Below are 14,209 nucleotides of genomic sequence, written 5' to 3'. Positions count from 1 at the left end.
ACCACAACACTTTCACCCAGTTCTCCTCTGAATCATTCAGATGTTCATTGGCAAACTTCAGACGGGCCTGTATATGTGCTTTCTTGAGCAGGGGGACCTTGCGGGCGCTGCAGGATTTCAGTCCTTCATGGCGTAGTGTGTTACCAATTGTTTTCTTGGTGACTATGGTCCCAGCTGCCTTGAGATCATTGACAATATCCTCCAGTGTAGTTCTGGGCTGATTCCTCACCGCTCTCATGATCATTGCAACTCCGCGAGGTGAGATCTTGCATGGAGCCCCAGGCCGAGGAAGATTGACAGTTCTTTTGTGTTTCTTCCATTTGCGTCACCTTCTCACCAAGCTGCTTGGCGATGGTCTTGTAGCCCATTCCAGCCTTGTGTAGGTCTACAATCTTGTCCCTGACATCCTTGGAGAGCTCTTTGGTCTTGGCCATGGTGGAGAGTTTGGAATCTGATTGATTGATTGCTTCTGTGGACAGGTGTCTTTTATACAGGTAACAAACTGAGATTAGGAGCACTCCCTTTAAGAGTGTGCTCCTAATCTCAGCTCGTTACCTGTATAAAAGACACCTGGGAGCCAGAAATCTTTCTGATTGAGAGGGGGTCAAATACTTATTTCCCTCATTAAAATGCAAATCAATTTATAACATTTTGACATGCGATTTTCTGGATGTTTTTGTTGTTATTCTGTCTCTCACTGTTCAAATAAACCTACCATTAAAATTATAGACTGATCATTTCTTTGTCATTGGGCAAACGTACAAAATCAGCAGGGGATCATATACTTTTTTCCCTCACTGTATATACTGTATTCTATAATATTCTACTGTATCTTAGACCATGCCGCTCTGTCATTGCTTGTCCATATACGTATATTTTCTTAAATTCCATTCCTGTGTTTATTGGGTATATTTTGTGAAATTGTTAGATATTACTTGTTAGATATTACTGCACTGTCGTTTATACAACTTTTCACATTACACACATTACCGTTGTTGATGAAGCCATCTGTGTCGTCAGGTCAGTAACTCGGGTCAAGCCTAATTCTAGGTTGTCACTAGTTATCACAGCCACAAAGTCATACAGAATACACTTGTATGAGCTACGAACTAACTTGCAAATCCAACTTGTAGGCTAACCTTAGCAAGCCTGTAGCTAGCTAGCCTGCCTTTCTAGCATTATCAAATGATAACATTACATAACCAGCAATATCTAGACAATACAGAATAAACTTGTATGAGCTACGACCTAACTAAGTTGTAATGAGGTAGCTAGCTTGCTAGTTATCTAGCTAGCAATCTAGCTATGCTAATGTTAGCTAGCATGGCTCGTTAGCTAACGTTAGCTAGCCTGCCTCGCTTTATCAAAGATAGCTACCTACATAACCAGCAATAAAGTTATCTAACATCGTTAGCTAAGTTATACCAGAGAGGTCATTATGTTCCAGTATCTCTGATTATACTCACCACCACCGTTTATTGCACACCAAGCTAACATGCAGACTTGGAGACCAACAAACTCCAAGCACCTATTTCGACCGCAAACTAGGGTCCTTCGGCCCATGATCCTTTGAATGCATTTGGGGCCGATGAAACAACGGAGCCCCATTCAATGAAGGGAAGTGAAGTGGGCGGAGGGGCGATTTGCACGTGGAGCTTGGCCAAAGGGGTCATTATTTGTTGACATAATTGTAATCCAAACCCAACCTTCATTTACTCCTTGTGAAGCACTGAGGTTCCAAACTCTGTTTTAGACGAGACTGACTTTATGTCCAAAATTATCCTATTTACACTTTTCAATTTTCACATTAGAATAAATGTTTCTGACTCATATCGATGCCACATAGGCCGTTTTCAAACGAATTCGTTGTTCTATAGGGGGAGTCACTTTTTAAGATGTTTACATAATGTATGTTCTGGTTTTTGGTTTCTAGTAGGCGCTGGTCTAAAAAAAGACTGTGCAATATGCAAAGCCTCTCTGGATAAGTCGTCTTTTTGAGATCATTGTGGGACAATTACCCCCATTTTTACGTTTTTACGCTTTTACAGCTAAGTAGTAACATCAATGCATGCACATGCAATTTAGAAAGTGATGAATACAGTAGTGCAATCTTAGGCAGAAAATAAAGGACATACAGATAAATTTGTTCATAACTCACCATTCTTTTATCCCAAACTGCTGATGACAGTCTCTTGGGAGAGCAGATGCTTTGCCTTCTGGCCCAGGGCCTCACTGTTCCATCTCAGTAAGTGCCTCTGCTTCTCCCCAGATCTACTAAAACAACTCTCTATTATTCCCTTCCTGCAACCAGGTGCGGAAAAGATTCAATTATACAGACAGTATATTATTTTCTTGCTTTTAACAATGTCTCTGTAGCTCTGTTGGCCTAACTTTTATAGATAACTTTGACACCTTTAGGAAACAGAAGATGCTCTACAGGAATGACGTAGTCCATCCAAATCATATTGGCTCCTGGACCCTGTCATTCATTTCAAGGCTGCGTTAAGACAATGACTTATCAGTGACCCAAGACCTGCTCAGATAATCCCTACCATTGTGTTGCTGAGTTGTCCCAGAGGCGTTGGCAGTCACAATGTAAGTAACCTAATTTATGTCCCTCTAACCCCCCTGAATGCCTCTGTCAATCCTACAGCTATTGTATACAGTAATCATGTGCTTATGAACCAGAGTTATACTGTTAGCACTGAGGCAGTTGGCCCTAGTAGGAAGACCACTGTGTGCAGCTCACCCTGCACTATCAGCTCAAACATAAATATTACTGTCATGTCTACCTCTGATAAGCCTCCCAGTAAAGCAATAAAAACAAAACAATCAAGAATCCCAGAAAAGTGCTAATAATAGCCCACATTAATATATATAGCTAAGATTCATGAAATCGATATCTTGCTAGTAACAGATAACATTCATATACTGACTATCTCTGAAACTCACTTTGATGATACAGTGGTAGCAATACATGGTTTCAATATCTTCAGAAGAGACAGGAATGCCAATGGTGGAGGTGTTGCCATTTATGTTCAGCGTCATATTCCTGTAAAAATTAGAGAGGATCTCATGTCATATGCTGTTGAAGTAATATGGCTACAGGTTCACCTGCCTCACCTAAAGCCCATTCATGATGGAAGCTGCTATAGACCACCATGTGCTAACAGTCAGTATCTGGATAATATGTGTGAAATGCATGATAATGTAAGTGATATCAACAGAGAGGTATATTTTCTGGGTGACCTAAATATTGACTGGCTTTCATTAAGCAGCCCACTCAAGAAAATCTTCAAACTATAACCAGTGCCTGTAACCTGGTTCAGATTATCAGTCAACCTACCAGGGTATTTACAAACAGCACAGGAATGAAATCATCCACATGTATTGATCACATCTTTACCAATGCTGCAGAAATCTGCTCTAAAGCACAATCCAAATCCATCAGATGTAGTGATCATAATATAGCAGCCATATCTAGGAAAACCAAAGTTCTAAAGGCTGGGCCTAATATAGTGTATAAGAGGTCATACAATATGTTTTGTAGTTATTCCTATGTTGCAGATGTAAATAATATTTGCTGGTCTGTGGTGTGTAATGAGGAGCAGCCAGACGCTGCACTTGACACATTTATGAAATTGCTTAATCATCCATTAAGAAAAACTGTTAAATCCCCAGGGATTGATGAGGAATTTCAAAATTGTATGAGTGAGGGGAATGAGGCAAAAGGAATGGCAAATAAGTCTGGCTGCACAGCCGATTGGCAAACGTACTGTAAATTGAGAAATCATGTGACTAAACTGAACAAAAATAAGAAGAAACTGTACTATGAAACAATGATAAATGACATAAAGAATGATAGTAAAAAGCTTTGGAGCACCTTACAGTGAGGGAAAAAAGTATTTGATCCCCTGCTGATTTTGTACGTTTGCCCAATGACAAAGAAATGATCAGTCTATAATTTTAATGGTAGGTTTATTTGAACAGTGAGAGACAGAATAACAAAAAAAAAATCCAGAAAAATGCATGTAAAAAATGTTATAAATTGATTTGCATTTTAATGAGGGAAATAAGTATTTGACCCCCTGTCAATCAGAAAGATTTCTGGCTCCCAGGTGTCTTTTATACAGGTAACGAGCTGAGATTAGGAGCACACTCTTAAAGGGAGTGCTCCTAATCTCAGTTTGTTACCTGTATAAAAGACACCTGTCCACAGAAGCAATCAATCAATCAGATTCCAAACTCTCCACCATGGCCAAGACCAAAGAGCTCTCCAAGGATGTCAGGGACAAGATTGTAGACCTACACAAGGCTGGAATGGGCTACAAGACCATCGCCAAGCAGCTTGGTGAGAAGGTGACAACAGTTGGTGCGATTATTCGCAAATGGAAGAAACACAAAATAACTGTCAATCTCCCTCGGCCTGGGGCTCCATGCAAGATCTCACCTCGTGGAGTTGCAATGATCATGAGAACGGTGAGGAATCAGCCCAGAACTACACGGGAGGATCTTGTCAATGATCTCAAGGCAGCTAGGACCATAGTCACCAAGAAAACAATTGGTAACACACTACGCTGTGAAGGACTGAAATCCTGCAGTGCCCGCAAGGTCCCCCTGCTCAAGAAAGCACATATACAGGCCCGTCTGAAGTTTGCCAATGAACATCTGAATGATTCAGAGGAGAACTGGGTGAAAGTGTTGTGGTCAGATGAGACCAAAATCGAGCTCTTTGGCATCAACTCAACTCGCCGTGTTTGGAGGAGGAGGAATGCTACCTATGACCCCAAGAACACCATCCCCACCGTCAAACATGGAAGTGGAAACATTATGCTTTGGGGGTGTTTTTCTGCTAAGGGGACAGGACAACTTCACCGCATCAAAGGGACGATGGACGGGGCCATGTACCGTCAAATCTTGGGTGAGAACCTCCTTCCCTCAGCCAGGGCATTGAAAATGGGTCGTGGATGGGTATTCCAGCATGACAATGACCCAAAACACACGGCCAAGGCAACAAAGGAGAGCTCAAGAAGAAGCACATTTAGGTCCTGGAGTGGCCTAGCCATTCTCCAGACCTTAATCCCATAGAAAATCTGTGGAGGGAGCTGAAGGTTCGAGTTGCCAAACGTCAGGCTCGAAACCTTAATGACTTGGAGAAGATCTGCAAAGAGGAGTGGGACAAAATCCCTCCTAAGATGTGTGCAAACCTGGTGGCCAACTACAAGAAATGTCTGACCTCTGTGATTGCCAACAAGGGTTTTGCCACCAAGTACTAAGTCATGTTTTGCAGAGGGGTCAAATACTTATTTCCCTCATTAAAATGCAAATCAATTCATAAAAATTTTTACATGCGTTTTTCTGGATTTTTTTGTTGTTATTCTGTCTCTCACTGTTCAAATAAACCTACCATTAAAATTATAGACTGATCATGTCTTTGTCACTGGGCAAACGTACAAAATCAGCAGGGGTCAAATACTTTTGTCCCTCACTGTAAATGAAATGTTTGGCAAAAAGTCAAACTTGGCTCCATCATTCATTGAATCAGATGGCTCATTCAGCACAAAACCCACTGATATTGCCAACTACTTTAATTATTTTTTCATTGGCAAGATTAGCAAACTTAGGCCTGACATGCCAACAACAAATTCTGAACCAACACATCCATGCATAACTGACCAAATTATGAAAGACATGCATTGTAATTTTGAATTCCGTAATGTGAGTGTGGAAGAGGTGAATTTTGCTGTTGTTGTCTATCAGCAATGACAAGCCACCTGGGTCTGACAACTTCGATGGAAAATTACTGAGGATGATAGTGTACGATATTGCCACTCCTATTTGCCATCGCTTCAATCTAAGCCTACAGGAAAGTGTGTTCCCTCAGGACTGGAGGGAAGCAAAAGTAATTCTGGCTCAAACAGCCTTTACTGGCTCAAACAGTCGACCAATCAACCTGTTACCAACCCTTAGTAAACTTTTGGGGAAAATTGTGTTTGACCAGATACAATGCTGTTTCACAGTAAACAAATTAACAACAGATTTTCAGCACACTTGTAGGGAAGGGTATTCAACATTACACAAATGACTGATGATTGGCTGAGAGAAATCGATAATACAAATATTCTGGGAGCTGTTTTGATAGACTTTAGTGCAGCTTTTGACATTATTGATCATAATTTGCTGCTGAAAAAACATATGTGTTATGGCTTTACATCCCCTGTTATATTGTGGATCGAGAGTTACCTGTCTAACAGAGCACAGAGGGTGTTCTTTAATGGAAGCCTCTCCAACATAATCCAGATAGAGTTAGGCATTCCCCAGGGCAGCTGTCTATGCCCCTTAATTTCTTCAATATTTACTAATGACATGCCACTGGCTCTGAGTAAAGCCTGTGTGTCTATGCAGTGGCGGCTCCTGAAAAAATTCTCAGGGGGGGCAATTTTTCTGATGATTTAGGTGACCTACACACATTTTAAAAAAGATATGTCCAGCAACAACATGAAGACAGGGGCAGCATATAAGTCAATACCAGAAGCATTTATTGACTGATCTCAAAAGTGTTGGCTTACAAAAGCAAAATAAGTTATCACAGTAAAAATAATCAAGGGTGTTCTTTCACATTCCTCAACACTGCATAAACAATATGCATTTCCATAAACAAATGAAATATCAGCTGAAAATACAGCATCTTGGTATTTGTTCAGATTGCAGGTAAAAGAGCTTTTACCACATTTACAACATTTCAATGGTAGTGCAGCCAAATAATGTTTAAGAGTAAAAGAGAAATCCACACTTACACAATAAATAGTAACAGCATGGCAATAACAAGTAGACAAATTGTTGAGAGAAGTGGATCAGTGTTGCCAAGTCCGCTTATTATAAGCGACTTTGGGCTTGTTTTTCTGTAAAGTCGCTTACAAATATTGGTAGTCGCGGGTCGCGTTTTTTTGGGGCTTGTTTCTAAAGTGTAGTTGCTTATTTGGGCTTGTTCCCAGCTCCATAGTAAGTTGTCAAGCAGTCTTGAGCCTTTGTGTCTCACATAGCCTGGATGTTCAGCACAGTATACAGTGGTGCTCATTAGCTTATGAGCCCATGCTAAAGTTGACTAAAAAGAGGAATAAAAAAGAAAAGAAAATTGGTGTCCTTAAAGGTTGGATTTTCCAACTTTTTTAATTAAGTCATTAAGATCAATTTCCAAAAGATGATTTTTTTATTTTTGTATTCCTCTTTTTAGTCAACTTTAGAATGTGTTCATACACTTATGAGCACCACTGTATAGTACACATAGTATATAAAATAAGCTAGATTACACCACTGGCCATATATAATGAGAATAATGTAATTTCAAACACAAATGCAGTCTCCTTTCATGCATACATTTTCAAATAAAGCTCTGCTTTGAGAAAGATTGAATGATATTGTTTAATCTTACCTTATGGCCTGCACACTGCTTGTGAAGCTGTCGAGGGCACGTTTGATGAAGACAGCATCGATGTCCTTCTTCTGTAGCTTCTGGTACAGAATGTCGACGTGGGGCATGATTTTGTGAAAAAGCCCCAGGAAAAAAATTTAATCTTCATCATGTAGCATTTAAAGTTGACAAGTCCAAGAAAAATACCAGGGTTGGTGGAGCCCTCATTTTCATCTTTGCCTCGCAAAGCTAACTCAAACACTCCGCAAAACTTCACACACTGGATTAGCCGGCTGAGGATGTGGCGGTTCTTGCTAACCTCATCGTTGTGGCGGCGGACAGCTAGCCTGTATCCCTCATCCAGTTGAGTGGCAATGTTCACTCTCCCCAAAGCAGACAATCTCAAACAGCTATCCATGTGGGTCTTTGACAGCTCATGTTTCTTAATCTTTTCTGAAAGATGGTGCATGTCCGTTACACCAGTCGCTGTCCAAGCGGTGCTGTCTGCCGTGCCGCCTTCAGGGTGAAAGAGTAAGCAGGGGTAGCAGAAGACTGCATTAGCTACATCGCAGCCTGCTAGCCAGGTTTTTCGTTCGTACCAATTTTTGGAAAATCCTCGGGTGTAGGACTTTCCCCCTTTAGTAGAAACCTATTGAATTATTAAATTTGGTCTGTTAATTGTTTCGTTGTTTCGTTGCCAATTTATCTTGATTTGTTCGCCGACAAAAAGGAACTTATTTCAAAGAGACAATCGAGTTGCACTGAACGCTAGCCATCTTGACAGTAGTACGTGAATTGATTGATGCTGCTACCCGCTCTTTTCTTAGTTACGTTCATGGTTATGTTACGTATGACGAAAGCGCGTAAGTGCAAGCCCACCCGGAACCCATAGAGATTGTATTGAAAGCTCTGATATTTTGAAAAAAAAAGATTTTACATGAGAGTCTATGAGAGACTTCTGGGGCGATTTTCAACCTGACTGAAATCGCCCCAAAAGGGGTGGGGCCATTTGAAGCACGACTTTAGCCTGATTGGACATTTAGTGGCAGATCAGACGTCTAGATTAGAACACTGATAACTACTGTTGCCGTGATATAATTGATTAGAAAAAAAATCCCTTCCTTTTCCCGTTTGGCAGTGCGTCGCCCATATCGCCCTAATGAACACACCACCCCTGTGTCTATGTATGCTGATGACTCAACACTATACACGTCAGCTACCACAGCAAGTGAAATCACTGCAACCAAATTCATATAGAAATGTGAGCTATAGATCTGTCATTCTCATTGAAAGCAAGTCTAAGAAGCGGTAGATCTGTTCTATGTGCACTGTGTATATGCTTCCTGTTCTTAAGTTTCGTTTTTGTGTCTTTTACTTTCGGTTTTGTACACCCGCTTCAAACAGCTGAAAATACATATTTTTGGTTATGGAAAATATATTTCACAGCGGTTTAGATGATACAATGACTCTCTACACTATACTTTCTTGTTTTGTAACATAAACAAAAATTAGGCAAACTATTAGAATTTTAGCAACCAGGAAATAGTGGAGCGATTTCTACATAGTGCATCTTTAACAAAGAGCAGCAGTCAGTTTCAGAATGGGTGGCAAGAAATTTCAAAAACTAAAAGCATTGTATTTGGGACAAATAATTCACCTTTTACTGCAGTGGGCTCAATCAGGGTCACATAGAGTGTTTCTTGGTAGTCTTAATTAAATCTACTTTTAACAAAAGTATACACCTCACACACATGGTTATGGGCTTAGAAAAAATAAGACACCTGTACAGATATAGAGTTTAAATGTATTTAATTTTGAGTTTGCATCCCAATATTACAGGTTATATACATCACAGAAGTCTGAAAAATAACAAAACTGTTTGACATAGAAACACCGGATTTCCGGCTTTAAAAAAAGAATAATGTTTATTAATTATGAAATTATGAAGAATATTAATAACGTTCCACCCATGAGGCCACTAAGTCATTTGACTTAAATATTGTAATGAATAATGTGGAAATTGTGCAAGTTGAGGAGACTAAACTGCTTGGAGTAACCCTGGATTGTAAACTGTCATGGTCAAAACATATTGATGCAACAATAGCTAAGATGAGGAGAGGTCGGTCCATAATAAAGCGCTGCTCTGCCTTCTTAACAACGCTATCAACAAGGCAGGTCCTACAGGCCCTAGTTTTGTCACACCTGGACTACTGTCCAGTCATGTGGTCAGGTGCCACAAAGAGGAACTTAGGAAAATTACAATTGGCCCTGAACAGGGTGTCAAGGATGTTGTAAGTGGGTGTGGTGGTGGAATCAGGCGCAGGACGCAGAAGTATAGTTCCAAAGACTTTAGTGAAATCTCTAACCGTGCAAGCACTAAATAGCCCGAAGGCGAAACTCCGCGCGCAGGCGAAACAAAACGGGCGCACAGACAGGTGCGACAAAACTCTCCAAACTATGGAGGACAGCTCTACCGAGCAAATAGTCAAAACATCCAGCAACAAAGCACGACAGTGAAAACAATCACACACAACACTAACACAAACCCAAGGAGAACATATAGGACACTAATTCACTAAACGAAAACAGGTGTGACAACAATTAGACAAAAGCAAACGAACATAGAAACATGCAACGGTGGCAGCTAGTATTCCGGAGACAACGAACGCCGAAGCCTGCCCGAGCAAGGAAGAGAGGCAGCCTTGGCTGAAACCGTGACAGTACCCCCCCCTTGACGCGCGGCTCCCGACGTGCGCCGACTCCGGCCTCGGGGAAGACCAGGAGGACGCGGAGCAGGATGCGTCGGGTGCCCACGATGGAATTCCGTCAGGAGAGACGGGTCCAAAATGTCCCTCCTTGGCACCCAGCACCGCTCCTCCGGGCCGTACCCCTCCCACTCCACTAGATATTGGAGACCCCCCATCCGACGTCTCGAATCCAAGATGGACCGCACGGAGTACGCCGGTGCCCCCTCGATGTCCAATGGGGGCGGAGGAGTCTCCCTGATCTCACTTTCTTGGAGTGGGCCAGCTACCACCGGCCTGAGAAGAGACACATGGAACGAGGGCTTAATACTTTTATATTCAACAGGTAGTTGTAATTTGTAACACACCTCGTTCAACCTTCTCAGGACTTTAAATGGCCCTACAAACCGCCGACCCAGTTTCCGACAGGGCAGGCGGAGGGGCAGGTTTCTGGTAGAGAGCCAGACTCGATCACCAGGTGCGTATACCGGTCCCTCACTGCGGTGGAGATCGGCGCTCGCCTTATGACGCCGGAGGGCCCGCTGCAGGTGGACGTGTGCAGCGTTCCATGTCTCCTCCGAGCGCCGCACCCACTCATCCACCGCAGGAGCCTCGATCTGGCTCTGCTGCCAAGGTGCCAGAACCGGCTGGTAACCTAACACACATTGGAAAGGGGTTAGGTTAGTGGAGGAATGGCGTAGGGGAATTCTGGGCCATTTCGGCCCAGGGAACGTACCTTGCCCACTCCTCTGGCCGGTCCTGGCAGTATGTTCTAAGAAACCTACCCACATCCTGGTTCACACGTTCCACCTGCCCATTACTCTCCGGGTGGTAACCCGAGGTGAGGCTCACCGAGACCCCCAATCGCTCCATAAAGGCTCTCCAGACTCTGGAGGTAAATTGGGGACCTCGATCAGACACAATATCCTCGGGTACCCCGTAGTGCCGGAACACATGGGTGAATAGTGCTTCGGCGGTTTGCAGGGCAGTAGGAAGGCCCGGCATGGGGAGCAAACGACAGGCCTTAGAAAACCGGTCCACAACGACCAGTATAGTGGTATTCCCCTGTGAAGGAGGAAGGTCAGTTAGGAAATCCACCAAGAGGTGAGACCATGGTCGTTGTGGAACGGGCAGGGGTAGTAACTTACCCCTAGGCAGATGTCTAGGTGCCTTACACTGGGCGCACACCGAGCAGGAGGAAACATAAACCCTCACATCCCTCGCCAACGTGGGCCACCAGTACTTGGCACTAAGACAGTGCACTGTCCGGCCGATACCAGGGTGTCCAGAGGAGGGTGACGTGTGAGCCCAATAGATCAATCGATCCCGAACCTCGAGCGGAACGTACTTCCGACCCTCCGGGCATTGAGGTGGACTAGGGTCGGTGCGTAACGCTCGCTCGAGTTCAGCATCGACCTCCCACACTACCGGTGCCACCAGACACGACTCCGGCAGTATGGGAGTGGGCTCCACGGACCTCTCCTCCGTGTCATACCGCCGAGACAGTGCGTCTGCCTTACCATTCTGTGACCCAGGGATGTACGTGATCTTGAAAGTGAACCGGGTCAAAAACATATTCCACCTCGCCTGGCGAGGGTTCAGCCTCCTCGCTGCCCGGATGTACTCCAGGTTACGGTGGTCCGTCAAAATGAGGAAAGGGTGTTGAGCCCCCTCAAGCCAGTGCCTCCACACCTTTAGGGCCTGTACCACGGCTAACAGCTCCCTGTCCCCTACGTCATAGTTTCGCTCCGCCGGACTGAGCTTCTTGGAATAAAAAGCACAGGGGCGGAGTTTAGGTGGCACGCCGGACCGTTGCGAAAGCACGGCTCCTATACCGGCCTCTGACGCGTCCACCTCTACCTGAAATGGCAAAGAGGGATCCGGATGCACCAGCACCGGGGCCGAGGTAAACAGGTCCTTCAGCCTCCCAAACGCCCTGTCCGCCTCGGCAGACCACTGCAGACGCACCGGACCCCCCTTCAAAAGAGACGTGATGGGAGCTGCCACCTGTCCAAAACCCCGGATAAACCTCCGGTAGTAATTAGCAAACCCCAAAAACTGCTGCACCTCCTTCACAGTGGTTGGTGTTTGCCAATTACGCACGGCTGACACCCGGTCTACCTCCATCTTCACCCCTGAGGCAGACAACTGATACCCCAAAAAGGAGACCGACTCCTGGAAAAACAGACACTTCTCTGCCTTGACATACAGGTCGTGCTCCACCAGCCTCCGCAACACTCTGCGCACCAGGGCCACATGCTCGACTCGGGTAGGCGAGTACACGAGAATGTCATCTATGTACACAACCACCCCCTGCCCCTGCATGTCCCTGAAGATCTCATCCACGAATGATTGGAAAACTGACGGAGCGTTCATCAACCCGTATGGCATGACAAGATACTCGTAATGGCCCGAGGTGGTACTAAAGGCTGTCTTCCATTCATCGCCCTCCCTGATGCGCACCAAGTTGTACGCGCTCCTGAGATCTAATTTAGTGAAGAAACGCGCCCCATGCAATGACTCAGTCATGGTCGCAATCAGCGGGAGTGGATAACTGTACTTCACCGTGATCTGATTGAGACCACGGTAATCGATGCACGGGCGTAACCCACCATCCTTTTTCTTCACAAAAAAGAAACTCGAGGACGCAGGGGAAGTGGAAGGCCATATGTATCCTTGTCTCAGAGATTCGTCTATGTAAGTCTCCATAGCTTTCTTCTCCTCCTGAGACAGAGGATACACATGGCTCCGTGGGAGCGCAGCTCCTGCCTGGAGGTCTATCGCACAATCTCCCTGCCTATGGGGCGGCAACTGCGTCGCCCTCGACTTACTAAACGCAATAGCCAAATCCCCATACTCAGGGGGAACGTGCAATGCGGGCACCTGGTTTGGACTCTCCACCGAGGTAGCCCCCTACGGAAACGCCCAAACATCGACCCACACACTGAGCAGACCACTCCATCAGAGCTCTCTCCTGCCACGAAATAGATGGGTTATGGGTACTCAACCAGGGCATGCCCAGCACCACCGGATACGCAGGCGAGTCGATCAGAAATAGCTGGATCATCTCCCTGATGACCCCCTGCGCACACATCCTAAGTGGCGCTGTAACCTCCCTGATCAAGCCCGCACCCAACGGACGGCTATCTAGGGCATGAACGGGGAAAGGAACGTCAACAGGTAGAAGGGGAATCCCTAAGGCTAAACAAAATTGCTTATCAACAAAATTCCCAGCCGCGCCTGAATCTACCAGCGCCTTATGCTGGGAATGAGGTGCTACCTGTGGAAAACGCACAGGTATACAAAAGTGTGCAACAGAGAGCTCTGGGTGAGTGGGGCGCCTACTCACCTGGAAGGACTCCCCAGTGCGGGACCTGTCGTCTTCCCCCCTAGGAGGCCATCCCCAGCACCTAGCCGCGGTGTGTCCTCCCCGACCACAGTTGGTGCAGGAGATGGACCCCCTCGTATTCCGACCCCTCCTCTCTCTAGCGCCAGTGCCACCGAGCTCCATGGGGCACGGCTCGGAAGCGCTGGAGGGTGAAATGGACGGACCCCCCTCGGGACGTCCGCGGGTAGCTAGCAGGGTATCCAGCCTGATGGACATGTCGACCAACTGGTCGAACGAGAGACTGGTGTCCCTACAGGCCAGCTCCCTACGGACGTCCTCACGTAGACTACATCGATAGTGATCGATGAGGGCCCGCTCATTCCACCCTGCATCCGCCGCTAGAGTGCGGAATTCTAAGGCGAACTCCTGGGCACTCCTCCTCCCCTGCCGGAGGCCGAACTGACGCTCCCCCACCGCTTTCCCCTCCGGGGGATGGTCAAACACCGCCCTGAAGCGGCGGGAGAACTCGTCGTAGGTGATGGTGTTAGCGTCTATTCTCCTCCACTCTGCGTTGGCCCATTCCAACGCTTTACCAGAAAGGCAGGAGATCAGGGCGGACACGCTCTCGTGCCCCGAGGGCGCCGGGTGCACGGTGGCCAGGTAAAGCTCCACCTGGAGAAGGAATCCCTGACACCCGGCAGCGGTCCCATCGTAGGCCCTCGGGAG

The sequence above is a fragment of the Coregonus clupeaformis genome, chromosome 24 (assembly GCF_020615455.1).
Source record: "Coregonus clupeaformis isolate EN_2021a chromosome 24, ASM2061545v1, whole genome shotgun sequence".
NCBI lineage: Eukaryota > Metazoa > Chordata > Actinopteri > Salmoniformes > Salmonidae > Coregonus > Coregonus clupeaformis.
The sequence above is the reverse complement of the archived record's forward strand: the minus strand, read 5'-3'. Positions refer to the sequence as shown.